Genomic DNA, 17,121 nt, shown 5'->3' with positions numbered 1-17,121 from the left:
CAACACTGGGTTCTTGTAAGTCTTCTGTTTGCATTTTATATTCTGAGCGCATATGAGCAGCCTTCAGAAAATGTGTATATATGAGCACGTCATAACACAGGCTGCTCATAGATGGATTGAGGAGATTGGGACCGCTTAGCACCCATAATCCTTCACTCGGCACGCATAAACCAAACTAATTTGGCTCATTTTACTGTGTATCGTCCATGTAAACACTGAAGCGCTTAAAGAAGAGGCTTAAGTGACAAAGTTGTCATTTGGCTTCTTGTCGGTATTTTCACAACATACTTCCACCCAGGCCATTAAAGAAATCTCTTTCAGAGCCGTAGACTGATGAGTTGCTATTAATATGCATGAAGCCCGAGACAGCCGAGTCATCTTAAAATATGGGTTTCATCAAAAAGTTTAGCTTTATGAAAAAATTGTACAAGATGTGTGGAGTGTTTTGGACCCATTTGCATGTGCAGTGTGGAATTTAAAAGTTTAAACAAGAAAGTTAAATTTGATTGATGACTTCCTGATGGTAAACTTTCTCATGACTGTCTTAATTTTACCAAATTAAAGTACCACAATTTTTCAAACGCCAGCCATCAAGTTAAGCTCTTCGATGGTGGGTTGAACACCTCACAGAGAGGAGGCGAAGCTGTTGCTGTAAACATATGAATCAACAAACATACATTTGAGATGATACACTGACACACGGCTGTTTAAACAAGAGGGAAACATGTTTAAGGAGACCATCCTCAAAGAAATTTTGAGAGTTGGACATTTCATTTCATTAACAAAGTTATTTTTTTCCACGTTAATGCTGTTTCAACATCAATTAATAGTGGAAATGTCTTCATTTATGTAGTGAAGAACAAACAAACAAAAAATACCAAAAAAGGAATAAATTTTAATTTTTTTCTGATGTTCTAATAAAAAGAGGAGAGGCTGGGCTGACTGCTTGTGTGTGCTTCAGTTATCGAGTTTCTATGAGTTTCTAACTCATGTTTAGATTTTTAGAATAAAATGCAAATGGGGGACCTTAAAATTCCCTAAATTCTAATCTTATGCATTGTCAGTAAATGTGGCGGGATCTTATTTTCTCTTTTTTACTACATTAGTCTCACATGTAGGTAAGGAAATTTGTGAAAAGATAGGGATACTTAAAGACATTTAATCTTTAATATCTTAAATATATTTAATTTTATTTTTAAAGGCCATGTATCTAATGAGGCCAGCATGTAGAAAGAAACTCAGAAGCAAGTATCATTTTTAATGTTTGGGTTGGCTCAGCAGTTTGTATCGGAAAGCATGTTTGCATGTCTTGTGCAGAAGGTGATATAAAACAAAAGATTTCCTTTAGATTTAATGGTTTGCTGTTCAAATCTCAGCATCTCCAGTGAGTCTACACTTCACATCGGCTGCAATCTATTTCTACAATAAATACCAAACCAACTTGCTGCCTTCTGTGTCCATTCTAGTGCTATCACAGAGTTTCTTCACATGATTAACATTAATCAAGGAGCAAGAAACATTCTTGTGGTCTGAGTAGTTTATACTGCAGTGTTTGGATATCATTTAACTTAGTGACCACATATTTGACACCAGTTTAGGAGGTCTCCAGTTTAACTTTAGCTACCACTTTTGTCTCCCTTCAGAGGGATTAGTCAGTTTTATATTCACAAACAAAGTTTAAGTGGATGCAACCATCCCACTGAACCAATCAGAAAGTACAGCAGGTCAGTAGGTTCATTACATGGATGTAAACAACTTTTATTTGTTTAAAAATGAAGAACATGTAAAAGCCCGTCATTTGTTTGATCTACAGTTGCCTTTATATACAGGTCATTTCCTGGACTAACACCAAGGGGGTATAGCTCAGTGGTAGAGCATTTGACTGCAGATCAAGAGGTTCCCCAGTTCAAATCTGGGTGCCCCCTTTTTCCACTGCAGTGGCAGTATGAAAAAACGGTAACAATATCACACGATCCAAAAGCTGCTAAGTAAATGATGATGTAGCATATGTTAATGTAATTAAGTTTGGCAATGCATATACTGTATGGCACATCTGCAGTGCAAAAGTTTATACTTATGACTAGCAGAACAGATCATTTGTATTTAAAAAATCCTATATTAATTATAATCATGGGTGCTTATAGAGGCTGCAGTGTTCCTTTAAGAATCCTTTATCACTAGTCAATCAATGCTGCCTTTGTAGTGAAAAATCATTTCATGCCTTTCTGAAATCACCCTTATCATAGGAAGCACTCTTTTTTTTTTTAGATTTGTAGGAAATGAGCTGGATACATAGGCAGCCACCACTATAGAAACATTAAATACATCAGAGAGAGCAAAAGGAAATGTAGTTTTTTATTTTATTCATGGATTGAACTATAAGTGAACCCTAAATTAGAAGAACAAGGGGGAACAGCACAAAGATAAAGCGTCAGACTGTGGATCAAAAGGCCCTTTTCTAACCATGACATTATCACACATAACGTGACATTATCACGCATAAATGTTTAAACACAAGTTTAAAAAGGGGGGGGGGGGTCACTCAGCTGGGCTTCATCAGTTTTGTCTGAAAATGCTTGATCATTATAGTCATCTGTTTAATTTGATCATCTGCAAAATCTATTTTCTCTGTGAAAAACCCTTTCAGTGAATAAATGAAATTAGAACAGAAAACTGCAGATTTTAAGAAGTTGATAGGATCCAGTTTGGCACCTGTGGCTGAGTTGTTATACAATCTCCTGTATAACAATGCCAGTAGTTCTTGCTCTGTGACAATAATTTCCCCTGCTTGTTTCATTCAGGGCATTCTTGCCTCTCTACAGGAGGTAATATTAAATGAACCTCAGTCTACCGTAAGCAGCGCTCATGGACTTATGGGCATATAAAGTAAACACAGGGGGCACCCAGATTTGTCTTTGTATGTATTTTTTCCATGCAACTACTGGAGCCTAAGAAAGCATGCCATGAATGAATGCACACTCTAAATACCATTAAACACTAATGAACCGAGCAACCAACTATATCATGCAGAGTACAGAATGCCCATGTCCAAAAAAAGTAATAAATTAACTATTGTTCATTGTATCTCTCAAGCTAAAAAAAATAATACGAGTGTCAGGTATTTTTTTAAAGATCATTATATAAATTACATTCCTATTCAGCTGACTTCTGATCCTTTTATTGCCTTCTTAGAAAAATATTATAGAGCATGTTGCTTTCGAGTTCCCTGTAAGGTTCATGTATCTTCATCTCATGTGTGGAAATGTTTAAAAGCCTTTTTTCCTCCACGATAAAAAGCAAAAATCCTGGGAAATAATAAACCGTTGTTGATTTTTATCTGTGCCATGGAGCAAATTAATTAATAGAGGGAGGATGGATGCTACAAGCGCAGGTTCATTATCATACACAAACATGCAGAGACTCACGAGTGAACAAACACATTTGGGCTGTTAAATATTTGCAGTTCAGAGAGAGGCTGCCTCCTTGACTTGGGCTTTGTGGATACAATTCATTATCAAACAGAGCTGAATTCACAGATAAAGCACGTACAAATCATGAGGGAGTACAGCTCAGCGGTGGTACATTTATCTGTAGATCAACAGGTTCCCATTTTGCCTCTTCAATTACTGTATGTAAACAGGAATCTTTGCACATGTGATATAGCTCTGCTGCATGTCAGAGGCAACACGGTGGCAGACAATAGAAAAGCTTTCCGCTCTGTGGAAAGGCTTTAGGGGAGACAGGCTAAAACCGCATATTCTCTGAATGTGCTCCTTAGATCTGCATTTTGTTGCTGCTTGTTTCTTTTCATACAACTTCTTTTAGCAGAATTCAACCATTAAAACCCTGCATTTGAACATCTTAAAATAAACGTATTTTATCTTATACTGCTATCATCACACAGTTATAGCTGTGTGGATAATAAGGCTTTAGATGGGCATGCATTTATGTACTCTAAATGCATTAGTTACAAAGCAAGCTAATGCCAGTGACAATGAACAAGATTTTGCAAACCAGTGACAGCATTTTTTTAATTTTAGAAGAGATTATCTATGCTGCAAATGGCGTTGAAAAGAGACAAAAAGTGCAGAAATTCATATTTGCTGTTTGACTCTCATTAGCTGCAGCCATTAGTTAGAGTAAAACAGACAACTGCTTTTTTTTGAGATAGTAAATTCTTAAAAGGTTTAGGGTGTGTGTTCCTATCACACGTACATCACTGAGCCACACTTCATCTCATGTCTGACCATAAAAAGCCTCATTTAACTCATCGGCCGCAGATTAGATTAACATCTGTAATTAGTGTTGAGGAGACGAGTTAACCTGAGGTGAACGGATACTTCAGCATGTGTATATTATCATACATATTCATGCAGACCAAGTCCCAAAAACACCCACGCACACGGAAACACACTGCTATCATCTCCTCAGGCTCACCTGCAAATATAGAGACCCATCAGAGAAGGACTGAGGAAGAGGAGCAGGGCAGATGGAGCTGAAGAAGAATCTGTGGGTCTGTATTATGAATCAAAGGTGTGTAAAATATCCAGTTAATGAGAATAAAATGTGTGGTTAATTTGAAATAATGTCTCCAGTAACAACAAAATGTGTTCCTATGGAAAACGCAGATTGGCTATTGGCTGTGTCTGCGTATATACTGTATGTGTGTGTCTGTATGCATATGTGAGGGTGACTCACAATTATTATTTCCTGTTGTGTCTTCAGGCATGGATGTATTCAGTGTGCGTGTTTGTCTGTGTGTGCGCATGCAGAGCACCTTACCCACTGGTGACAGGTTCTAAGGGCAGAAAAAGTGTGTGTGTGTGTGTGTGTGTGTGTGTTTGTGTGTGTATTCTCCTGCAAACTACTGTATGTCGTTTATTCCTATTCACATTATTCACATTCTCCAGGGAAGTGGCTAGTCTTTCATTACAGTGCGCTCACTTGTTTGACGGTTCTGCTCCTGAGGCGATTGCTGCTGCTAAATATCACACACCTGGATGCACAGTGTGTGCTTTTTCCTCTCTTCCCAAAAAACCCGCTACCATGCTTTTAATGTCTAAAAAAAAATCATACAAGAGTTTCACCTTGATGAGCCTTCGTTAGAGGGGCCATACAGCACATGTAGGATTACAGATGACTTCTTTTACAGCAGCGTATCTTTAATACCGCAGGAGCTGAAAAGCTGGGCAGAGGGAAGATAGATAAAGGAAGAGAACATTTCTTTAAATATGATACCACATAGAAGTGCATTATAAACACCACACCACTGGTTCCAAAATTATTGCTGCAAAATAGGAATTTATTGAGCGGGACTGCAAAAACATACTGCACATTAATGCAAATGGTAATATGTGTGCATGTATTTTTATGGCTTTATGTGACACAAAAGACTTGCAGCTTCCAAGTGGAGTAGGAATAACTCTAATAAATGCTAACAAGGGATTTGTACTTCTGCATTAAATATGCGATGTAGGCATATTGTGACCGCAAAGCCTTCTGAAAGCCATAACCTACACAGTAATCTGACACTTCAGATACACTGAGGAAAGCCACAGGCTGAAACTTTTCAGTTTTTTTCTTTGTGCCATGGTATATTAAATACATTATATATACTTAATTGTTAGTGCTGAAATTCCTATTAACAGGCAATTTAATGCTTCAGTTCCCATTAGACTGGTGAATTGTCTGGAGTCAAGTATGCCGGGCTTTTGGTTTAATATATTACCCATCAGGCTACTTTAAAAAAGAAAAAGGTCCTGCCTGGAACATATCTTAGTAGTAAATATACAGATAAAGTGGGGGAACATTAAGATAAGATAAAAATAAACTTTATTGTCCCATGGGGGAAACTGGTCTTTGACACGGAGTTCTAAACATAGTTATGTTCACATAATAAGCATAATATATTACAGCAATATAAATAGACTCATATGCAAAAGCTCGAAGATAACCATGCAGAATTTTTGTTGACTTTCCTTCCTGGTTTTAATAGGTTAAACTTTATTAATATGGCCCCTCTTTTTCAGGCTCACTGATGAAAATTTTTAATGTTTAACTTCTTCATACTTTCCCCGTAGTATGCAGTACTGTAGAAAAGCCTTGAACCAGCCATCCTTTCCTTATATCTTTCCTTATTTCCTTATATCTTTATTATGCATCCAAGAAGCCAGACTCTTTTTTTTTAAGTGGTGTGAGCAATAGTTCTCCAGGCTTTCTTGTTTACAGTCCACTCCTTGTACCTGACATATTTTGTACCTACCCCATACAGTATATACACAGTACGGCATGCAGTGTGAGTCTAAATGATTGTAAGAAACTGTACAGTGGATGAGAAAAGAAGAAGTGGCAAGCCTAAAAAAAACATAAACTGTGGAAAAACAATGTATGAGAGTGATGCCCTTAAGAAAGGAAAAAAAAATCAGCTATGACCAGACACAAAAAAAAGAAATAAAAAAGAAATAAAAGCCAGTTTAGCTCACTGGGTGAGCAGGTGACCATATTCCATAAGACTGAAATGTTCAAGTCTGACCAGCAGCACTTCACTGCATGTCTCCCCTTCCTTCTTGTTTATTCATCACTGCTGCATTACCCAATAACAGAGAAAAATGTCCCCCAAAATGGTCTCAGTGGGAAAGTGGCTGTCAAACAGCCATTATTAACGAAGGGACACGGGGAGAAAGGCTGATGTAGACTGAAAATCAGTGCCAAGAGGACTTATGGAGTGATGAATCCAAATTTTAAATATCTGGTTTAAACCTTCATCAATATCTACAGAGGTCAGGGGAGAGGTATAACAGTGAGTGTCTACAGCCACCTATAAAACACAGTGGAGGCGCTGGCATGGTTTGCTGCTGGATTTTAGCCAGTGGTGTTGGGGATCTTGTCAAAATTGATGAAATTATTAATAAAAAAATGTTCCAACGTATCATCAGCTTTTGATTCATGATGCCAGATCCAGAAAACAATTGATTGGCAACGGCTTATTTTTTCAAAGTGACAGTTATCCCAAACATACTGCCAGTGTGGTAAAAGCATACCCGGACAGACCCAGACGTCAACATTATGGAAGCAGTGTGGGATCGTCTTAACAGAGAATGGAAAAAAAGACACCCAACAAAGAAGAGCTTTGAATGTCCTTCAAGAAGCCCTGGGAACTGTTCCTGAAGACTACTTAAAGGAATGACAACAATGATTTACTAAGAGAATTCAGGCTGAGCTGAAGAATAAAAGTGGTCATACCAAATGCTGACTTTGTTAGAATTGTTAGAATTTCCGTTTTTTATTAAACAAAATGTAAACAAACGAAGGGTGGCTCAAGACTTTTCCACAGTACTATAGTTATATATTTCTTTGTAAAGTCACCGCCTCTTTTTTCACCACATTTTTAAGTGTATTGATTGATAGATTTGGAATCCCATGGTAGATTTATCAAGGTGATAATACCCTGCTTATGATCCTTAACCCAACTGCTGCTGTCAGGGTCAGTGAAACCAGACGGTGGAAAGATATCCTGGGTGTGTTGGAGTTGCTCTGTATTACCGGCCCCGAAGAGGCATACATGAAGCTAACAGCCAGAACAACAAATATGGCTGTCTTTTTACACAGTTACCATGGTAACACATGCTGAACACATAACATGTAGACTGTTTATCACCAATCAATAAGATTAATTTGAGAAGAATCTGACAACAAACTTAAGTGATTTCAACCTCCTGTTTATTAGTATATAAGACAGTGAGACCTAATGTACTGCTGTCATGTTAAAATTAAACGAGAGCACAGTGAGCACACCGAGCAATAAAATAAATATTGCATATTATGTTGAGTTAAAATATACATTTTTCTAACCTCTCTGCATTCTTCTGGTGATTCTCTGATTCTCTTGTCCTATCTGCAGTGGCAATCTTTCATTTTACTGTAATATGTTTCTTTTCTTTCAGAGAGCTCTTTCACACATTCCTCCAATAATGCATCTGCCTTGGAGTTGGGGGGAGGGGATTCAACTGGTCAACGTTGTGCAGAAGAAGAGTCAAATAATACATCAAATGCCCCTTTTATGTGAGCGCAAGCAGAGTCTGAAGAAGAAAGGCTGGGCTAGTGAAAACAAAGAAAACTGATTACCACTGTGGAGATGTTCATTATCTCTGAGGTTTTAGGTTTAGTGAAGACAACTATGAAACTAAGAAATTTGTCTGTGTTTAACTTGCCTTATATCTTATCCCTTTTTTGAGCTTTGTTTCTTCATTTTTGTGTTATCTTGTGTTTTGGTTCATGTCTGTTACTATGAGTAGTAGCAGTTGCCCGAGTGTTTCTGTTTCTGTTTTCCTTTCTTTTTGTTCCCGTGTTCATCCTTTTGCATTCCCTTATTAAGTGTTAATATTCAAGTCTATGCTACTCTCTTTTGTTTTGTTCAGCTTTTATTTCTCCAGATTTTATCTGCTTGAAGGTTAGTTTTCTTTTATGTCCTGAGTTAAAATTGTTTTGTGACAGCCTGCCTTGATTCTCTGATTTTTTTGTTTTCTGATTAAATGTTGTTGTTTGCATGCCTCTGCATCTCATCCCCCTCCTGTGTCTAATCCCTAATCAGTGATCTCTGCATATATAGTCCTGTCCAACTTTTTGTCTCAATGTGTTTCCCAAGGCTTTGTTCCAGAAAGCAGGTTTAGTGAAAACTCTGAGTTTGTTGACCCTCACATGAGAGGAATTTCTGGCTTTTTTGTTCTAGAACAAGACTTTAAACTTAAACTGTTTCAGGTGCCAGGGTCAACAAACTCTGAGTTTCTCTTTGACTCCTTCACTCATGCTTTTTCATTTGTGTAACTGATGTCCAAGCACGTTAATCTGCACAAGTCACAAGCACTGAAACCCTGGTTAGATATTGGTTATGTTTAATATTAGCATTTTTTATAATTGGTCATCTATGCAAGGGCACAAATGGTGATCGCTGAACAAAGCAAAATAAAATATGCAGGCTCTATCTGTTTATCGCTTTGACTGGCAGTTGTCAGCTGGTCAGCTAGTTCCTCTACATTAAAACATTTAGCATAGATTACTGTATCCATCAGTGTTTTAATAATAATAATAATAATAATAAGAAGAAGAAGAAGAAGAAGAAGAAGAAGAAGAAGAAGAAGTATCAGTCACAATGGTGAATAAATGCCTGTCATTGTTTATCAGTTCCATATTTTGTGAATATTTTAGGTGAAAGTTGTAATGTGAGACTAAATGTAGTTTAAAGTGAGGTTTTTGAATCCAGGCAGTCTGTGTGACTGGATTTTATGCTGAAATATTTTCATATATTCAAATATAGTCATCAAATTATGTTGTGCAAAGTCTGAACCTTGACATTGTTTTTATTGAAAATAAACTAAATGAATCTTAATGGTTCTAAATAATATCACATGTCAAAGTAATCTATGTTTTATCTCATTGCTTCATATTTTTGCCTTTAGCACCTGCGTTTTGTCCTTGTCAGGGTGAAGCTGGATAGTTTTAACTTAAAGATCAAACATAAAATTTGGTCGGGTTTCACCTTTACCTGTAAAGGTCAACTTGGATGACTGCATAGATGACAATAATATTTTTCTCCCCCCCGTGTTTATGATGAATGTCACCGTTCACATAGCTTCATAAAAATGAAGGCTCTGTTCTTCATTTACTCATTGTCATGGTGAATCCTGCTATCAGAAGTCCAGTGATGATGGCTTCATTTTTCCAGCTTTTCTGCAACTGAAAGCTAAGAGTTTTCCACCAAGGATTAGACTCAGAGTTTGTTGAACCTGTCTTCTGGAGCTGGGCCCAAGTTTGCATTCCATTTCTTCCTTGGCTCCTCATGTTTAGACTTTGACTTGGGGCTTTTTTTCCCTGTAGTCTGTATTTGGGTGCTCAAATCCAAAGTTGTGTGACAATGATAAGAAATTTTAGATTTTTTACAAGATCAGCGAAGATGCTCAAACATTTTAAGTGTCATTGTTTTTTTCTTTTTTATTTAAGTGTTGATATCATTTCTATTGAAAGTAACTATTATAAATACTACTTGTCACCTTGAACAACTGTCAAAATGTGCACATAGGGGAAAAGGTCTTAGAAGACAGCATTTTTTTGTTTTTCATTTTTGTTCGCTTTTGTTTGTTTGGTTGAAAAACAAACAGCAAGAAAAAAAACCCGGCTAATTTCACACACTAATGATTCTTTATTCAGGATGTGGTAGACGTGATGTATTTAAAATTATGTAATATAATTCTGGGGGCAAGAAAGGTATTTTTGAATATATATTTTAGTCATATGCAAAAAAAGAGATAAAGTCTCTGCATAGCTGTCTTTTAACTAACATTAGGACTAATTAGGTTGAGCTGGCTGTATAGGGCCACTGGATGTACTGTCCTATGTCAGTGAAGGACTCTGGCAACCCACTAATGCAGCTGGATTTGCATTGAGTGAAATGAAGCGAAAGTTTTAAATGGCATCAGTCTTGCTATTAAAGCAAAGCAAAACATCAGACAAACAGGGAGGAGCAGCTCTCTCCTCTATCCGTGTGTGTGTGTGTGTGTGTGTGTGTGTGTGTGTGTGTGTGTGTATGTGTGTGTAGTAACTGGGGGAGTGCTGTCCCTTGCCTCTGCTCAGTGTGTGCAGCAGCTGCAGCTTTCAGCCTCGGTCTATACTGTAGGGGCCATTCTGCTGTCTGAAAGACTGATAGAGACAAAGAGCAGAATGGTGATGGAGATGAACCAGAGGAGGGCTCTGATGGTGTGTTTCAAACACACTTGTTCCCTCTCTGCTGCTTGTAATTTGACATGAATGTGAAAGGAAAAACAAAAACCACTCTTCCGGATCAAGAACTAAAGTAGGCTTTTTGGACAAGGGGATCACAAGGGTCAATTTCACAACTCTTAACCAGAGGGCGGCAAAATCTTGACAGAAATTCAAACGAGTACACCAGCCCCTCCCGCCTTCCCTGATTCGTTGCTATCATCTGTCTGCCATCTTAAAAAATAAAGGTTGCTGACATATGTCCAGTTTACAAATATGTCAAATTGGAAAACACTTCCAGCAATGTAAATTCTCTTACTCTATAGAAGCAACAAACAAATGCATAAAGGCAGCTCAGCACATAGGTACCCAGAGTCTAAGATACTTTAGGTTCCACTGTGTTCACAGTGGGTAACTCTGCATGTTGGATTTGCCAGATTTGCGAGATGATGCAACTCAAAGGGATTTATGTCTCCTCCTAGATCCAAACTGAGACTCTTTCACTTGTTGTAAACTACTACACTATAGAGCCACTATGGTAACCACAGGCTAATGAGACAAAATCAGAGCGCATGAATGGACTCCCCTGTTTCAGCTCATGGCACTGAGAGCAGAGACATCGCTCTCATGTAACATCCCAGTCAGTGCCAATGCACAGACAGCAAAAAAATGAAGCTTACTCAAAGGTTGGCTCACAGTATAGAGGTATTATAATAAATGAAATGCAAGGACTTGGCTGACTAGTGTTTCCTTCCCCCACAGTCCCCCCTATCTCACTACCCACCCCCACAAATCCCGATACAGTCGCTCTTCCTGCTGTTTGCCATCTCCATCCCCCCCTCTTCCACTTCCTTCTCTTCATCATCCATCAAGAACCATAAGGACTGACTCTCGCTTCCTACATATCAGATACACTGCTTGATTTGCATAATGGCTTATTCCATTAGTCTGAGGCCACGTGAAGCCGACAGCCCCTTATATAGACAATTTAATTATACCACAAGTTTAGAAAAAAGCTGCATTCATACTAGAGTCCAAATTTCACTTCACATGTGATGTGTCTCTTCAACTATGAATTATTTAAATTAATTCCTTTAAAAAAACACATTTTCATTAAATCATATATTAACAGAAAAAAAACATGTCACAGTTTCCTAAAGCCCAAATAATATCCAGTTTGCTTGTTTCACTGTGTCTGACCAATGTCTGCAAAAGACTTAGTGTAGTGGGTAATCCCATAAGATAAAAACAAATTAATCAATTTGTTGATTCAGCTTTAATATTAGAGCACAGGAATCCAGGTGCAATTCTAAATGATTTGGACTTCTTCAACATTTCTTGGGTATCTGTGCTCCACTTGCATTTGCTCTGCGCAACTTAACAAGTGCAATCACAAATCTAAGTTCACCTCCTGTCACCTCCTGTTTTCCTTTAGGGGATTCCAACTCCAAAGTTGGGAATTAGCCATCAAGTCTTCTCTTTTCAAGTCTACTCTATGCTAGTAATAAGGTTTCTTTCTATTTTTTTATTAGTTTCACAAGCTGATAGTTGGCTAAGAAGACAAAATGCATCATGCTAGAGGGAAGCAAACTCGCCTGGGGGATTTTTATTAATCTGACAGCCAAATGTGTTACAGATATAGAAAGTATTAAATCAGGTTATTACAACTTGAATTTTGGAACAACACCACATGTCATATTAATTCTCCTTCACTTACCTGCTTGGTAATTCTCAAAGCTCTTCCTCTAAACACTGTTTCTCCTTCTCTTTCAGCTAGCACAGAAGGACGGTGTGGCTGAAGCTCACTGAGACACTTTTCCTCTGGACCCATTATGGATCCTCATTTATTCCAATATTCAGCCCCACCTCCTAATCCTTATAAACCATTCACTCAATCAAATGTGATTGAAGTTCAGAAAAGAGTATAGAGTTTTTTTCTTCCAGATGATAACTATGTAGGGGACTCCTTAAATGCCACCTGCTTCACAAGGGCAATATTTCCTTTTTCTCTGCTGTGTTGGTAAATTAAGATTTCAAATAAAAGTGGAGAGTGGTATGGAACAGTGTGTTCATTTGTTTCTATCTTGCTAATGTACACTCACTGGAAACTTTGGTAACTACATTTTGCAAGCAGTGGGCTGGACCCTCTTTTACCTTTACAACTGCCTTGATTCTCAGTGGCATAGATTCAACAAGGTGCGAGAAGCTGACCACTTCTGGCGAGTGTTTGTGAATTGTAACCTCAGTTTGCTGTTCTTAGCTGACAGAAGTTGCAATAGGTGTGGTCTTCTGCTGCTATAGTGCACTTACTTCAAGGTCTGATGCAGAATGCATTCAGAAATGCTTTCTGCATTCTTTCGTTGTAAGAGGTGTTTGTTTGAGTTACTATTGCTTTCCTATTAGCTTGAAGCAGACTGCCCATTCTCCTCTGATCTCTGGCCTCAACAAGGCATTTTGATCCATTCAACCCATTTACTGTAATTATCTGGTTGTATGGGAAAATCCTATTAGATCACCAGTTTCTAAAATACTCTTACAAGCCCACTAGGCACCAACAACCATGCCTTCTCCATTTTCTTCCAAAGTAGGTGACTTTGAAAGCGGCATTTGAAGCTCAGTTTGAACTTCAGCTGGTCTTGTTAGCCATGTCTACTTGGCTGATTAGATATTTGCATTAACGAGCCACTGAACAGCATACCTAATAAAGTGGCTGTTGAGTACACATTTGTCATTGTATATTAGTGGGGAATGTAAAGTTGTCAAAATCAAATGTTGTTTTCATGAGGGGATTCCTCCATCTCTCTTTTCTGTGCTGTACCATCACAGAGGACCGTGATTCAAGGCAACATTTTAATGGTTATGGCTATTTTTCTTTTCTTTTCTTTTTTAAAGCAGACACTGCAGTAGGAAAATGGAGGCACACTAGCTTTTTCTTGTTTTGTAAAATGTTTCATTTTGATGTCAGCCACAAGTTGCATCGTTGAGGGGTAACAAAGCCTTTAGCTATGCACACAAAAAGCATAAAAGAAGCAGCAATTAACTTAACTTTTTTTTGCTGGAGACAAATTGCCTTGAGGTTTTTCAGGAACAAATGAGGCTGAAATGATGCTGTTTTAATGTCAATTAGCTATGGCTTTTTCTTCTTTTTTTTTTTCTTAACTTCTTTTGTTTGTGTCGATGAAACCCAGAGCAAACACACTATCACGCTCTTATCCAAACGGGGCTTTATGTGCTTTCAGTGTGACATGGAACCGATGTGAAACAAACCACTAACAAGCCCAGGGGGACAGGAATAATCCACCAGAGTGCAAAACGATATGCCGACTGCAACACAAGGGTCAATTACCACACACAAACACACACGCACAAAGAAAGCACAATTTCTCCACTTATTGATGAGACTGATTTCTTGCACTCAGGGGTGCTTCCCTGTCAGATGATTAAAGAACTGACTTATGACTGACCATGAATAATGGGTCCCTGAGCTCAGCTAGACTGACCTTAGAGGAAAGATAGTGGGAATGCATGGGGAAAAGACATATGGGTTAAGCAAGGTAAAGCGGGAAAGAGGGAATGAGATGAAGGGAGTCTTAAGAGCATTAGGCTGCTCCTGTGCAGAAGCCCAGATTCACCATGAAGCTCATTGTCTCGAGCCAAAGCAGACCTGATACCTGCCAACAGCGCTCATCCGCCCCCCTGCTGTCAGAGCTAACTCTGTCGGCGCTCTCCATACAGATGACAGACTCGCTGTTAATGGAACATAAAGCACAAAAAGGTCCCAGAAGATTATTACAATGCAACAACACTAATGAGTGACTGATTAACAGCGGCCCTATGAAGCTACCCCTTTCTTAATACCCGAAATTTGACTTTACAAACATTAAGACCCTAACTTCCACCCCTACAGCTGGCGTGAAATTGACACTCAAAGCATCACATGTGGTGGACCGCTTCATCTATTTAGGGTGTGACAATGAGTCAATCAGTTTGAAACACGCATGACTTCCTGCAAAAATTAATTAGCATTGTTTAACGAAATGTGACTTTCAGCCCGCGGCGCCGCACTGTTTAAATCAGACACGTTAGAGGAGAAACCGTCGACTTCAGGATCCTCTGTTGTTCCAGTTGCAGCAGCTCCACTCACACATGCTGCCAGGAAGGAGAGCACACAGAGGCCAAATGCCACTGCCAGCCGCGGTTGAATTTGTTTACTGCAGATAAGTAGAGACATCCTTGCCATCACAGTGACTGAACGCCGAGATGATGATTTTGGCTGAGTTTGTGTGGAGAAAGGAGGAGGGATCCCGCTGCATTCAGGGTTCACGGTGGCATAAATGTGAGTGCATCCACACACATGCATAGAGGAGCTCCCAGTGCTCTCATTAACATTTTATTTGGGTTAAGTTAATGACACGAACCCTTGATAATCTGCAACTGAATCTTCTGTTGGCATAAATTATTTAGTTAACACCAATAATCTCGCCCACCTGTGGTGTGCAGCCAGAAGACTGAATGACTACCAACATCTTCAGTGTTTTAAAATAGCTTTTGAACAGAAATCCTTAATTTATCTTAATTTTCTAATTATTAAAATTGAAAATAAATCTTAGTATTACTTTTGTAACCCCTAAATACTGATCCCTTGCTTTCCCCCTGCATCTTCTCCCTTCGTGACTTGTTTGCTTCGAGGCAATACTTCACCCTGTGCTAGGAGCTGTTAGAGGTCAAGTGTCTTGCTCAAGGATGCACCAGCCAGCCAAAACATTTGAACACAAAACTCTGACCCTGTTCCTGTTTCATCTGACAAATCCAGAAGACATCAGTCATAAGTATAACGGGCCAGCACTGGGAAATTGACTGGCAGAGGACACGGATTTTTCAAGTTATTACACTTTAATATCTAGATAACAAGTCTCTGTCAGTGTCACAGCATTCATCAGCCTTCATTCACTTTCATCTGCCTGCACCATGGACGCTATCACTCCACTGTCACTGTATTTTCCTTGAGGAGTAAAGGAAGGGCCAAGGTTTATCAAACGATAACACTCAGAGACAGAGTTGAAATAGAGTTCAAACTGAAAAATCCTTCACAAATTGCCACCACACAGTGACACTCGGGTCACTGTAAATACCAAATTAACAGGTGAGACCCAAGAGGTAAATGTGTAACGGTGGGTGGCAATGACCTTAATTGTTCCCAAGATACTAGTGTAGGTGTAGCTATGGCAATGTTGGCCTCTTGGTCGGTTTTTAATAAGCCACTATGATCCAATCTGAAGCATCTCAATCTCTACAGGATCGAGAGCTCTAAATTTGTCAGACATTCCTTCACATTCAAGACTTAATGATGGCGTTACATTAAGTAACACTCATTTTTATTTATACAGTCCCAGTTCACAATAGTCATTTCAATGCACTTTATGATATAAGACAAAGAACCTACAGAGAAAACGATCAGGTGTGAGCGAGCACTTTGTGACTGTGGGGAAGGAAAATCTCTTTTAAAACAAAGAGACCGTGAACAGTTGAGACCTTGGGTTGAGGATAAAGGGGAAAAAGAAGCTGAAAAGAGGAGAGCAATCTATAGGAGGGAGCGGATAAAATTAATGACATGCAATAGCAGCATCCATATACAACAGATTACAATTTCACTCAGTACATAGAATTTTAACTACATGGCTTTAACCAAAGGCTTATAACAGGGCACTACTTTGTGATTAGTTTGTTTAGCATTAGCACGTTAGGTAATCTAAGATAGTGGGCATATAGCACACAGAAGCCATTAAACAGCCACATATTAGTATTGTGTAAGGATATTAGCATGCTGATGTGGCACTTAAGCATACCAAAGTATTTACTGAAGGGCTGTACTTCTGGTAATTGCTTTCTATACTTTCCTTGAGTTAACTTTAGTTAAATTTTTTATTCTACTATCCACTTCTACTCAACTGCACCTTATAGTAGTTCTACTTGTGAGGTTGTACTTGTTTGTACAACTTTAGCTTTGTTACAAAATTTAAACAAATAAGATCAAGAGTTTGAAAGGTGATGTTTTTCATAAATTGAACTTCCCAGCGGTTTATAGTATTTTCACGGAATATTACATGTGACAGAGTAATGGAGTAGCATAAATTGTATCCTCTATCCTCTACAGGTGATATAAATGTTAAGCATAAATATCTCTTTAAGACATAAAGTTAAGTATGGATTTGTTGTAAAAAAAAAACAAAAACAAAAAAAAACATGCTATATGAATATCAGTGAGTTCTTTGAATCACTGGCTGGAAAAATATTGACTGCACCACTTCAAAAGCAGACAGTGTCATACTTCATTTGTGAACTCCCAGCATATACTCCCAGTAAAAACTC

At 38.4% G+C, this 17,121-nt stretch overlaps 1 protein-coding gene and 1 non-coding gene across 3 annotated transcripts in view; one reads left to right on the top strand and one right to left on the bottom strand.

The window, feature by feature from the left end:
• gjc1 (gap junction protein gamma 1) overlaps nucleotides 1-17,121 on the bottom strand; it is a 44,519-nt gene that overhangs the window by 13,577 nt on the left and 13,821 nt on the right. The window contains exon 2 of one of the 2 annotated variants that reach the window (XM_019357696.2): nucleotides 5,088-5,185. The exons of the other annotated variant lie outside the window; for it this stretch is intronic. The gene's annotated coding sequence lies outside the window, so the exon portion shown is untranslated. The remainder of the gene's footprint in view (nucleotides 1-5,087; nucleotides 5,186-17,121) is intronic. 2 annotated transcript variants of the gene reach the window in all.
• Nucleotides 1,853-1,925, top strand: trnac-gca (transfer RNA cysteine (anticodon GCA)). Its single transcript has one exon. It is a non-coding gene; the product is annotated as a tRNA-Cys (tRNA).

The sequence above is a fragment of the Oreochromis niloticus genome, linkage group LG4 (assembly GCF_001858045.2).
Source record: "Oreochromis niloticus isolate F11D_XX linkage group LG4, O_niloticus_UMD_NMBU, whole genome shotgun sequence".
Taxonomy (NCBI): domain Eukaryota; kingdom Metazoa; phylum Chordata; class Actinopteri; order Cichliformes; family Cichlidae; genus Oreochromis; species Oreochromis niloticus.
This window is presented reverse-complemented; position numbering and strand designations above follow the sequence as displayed.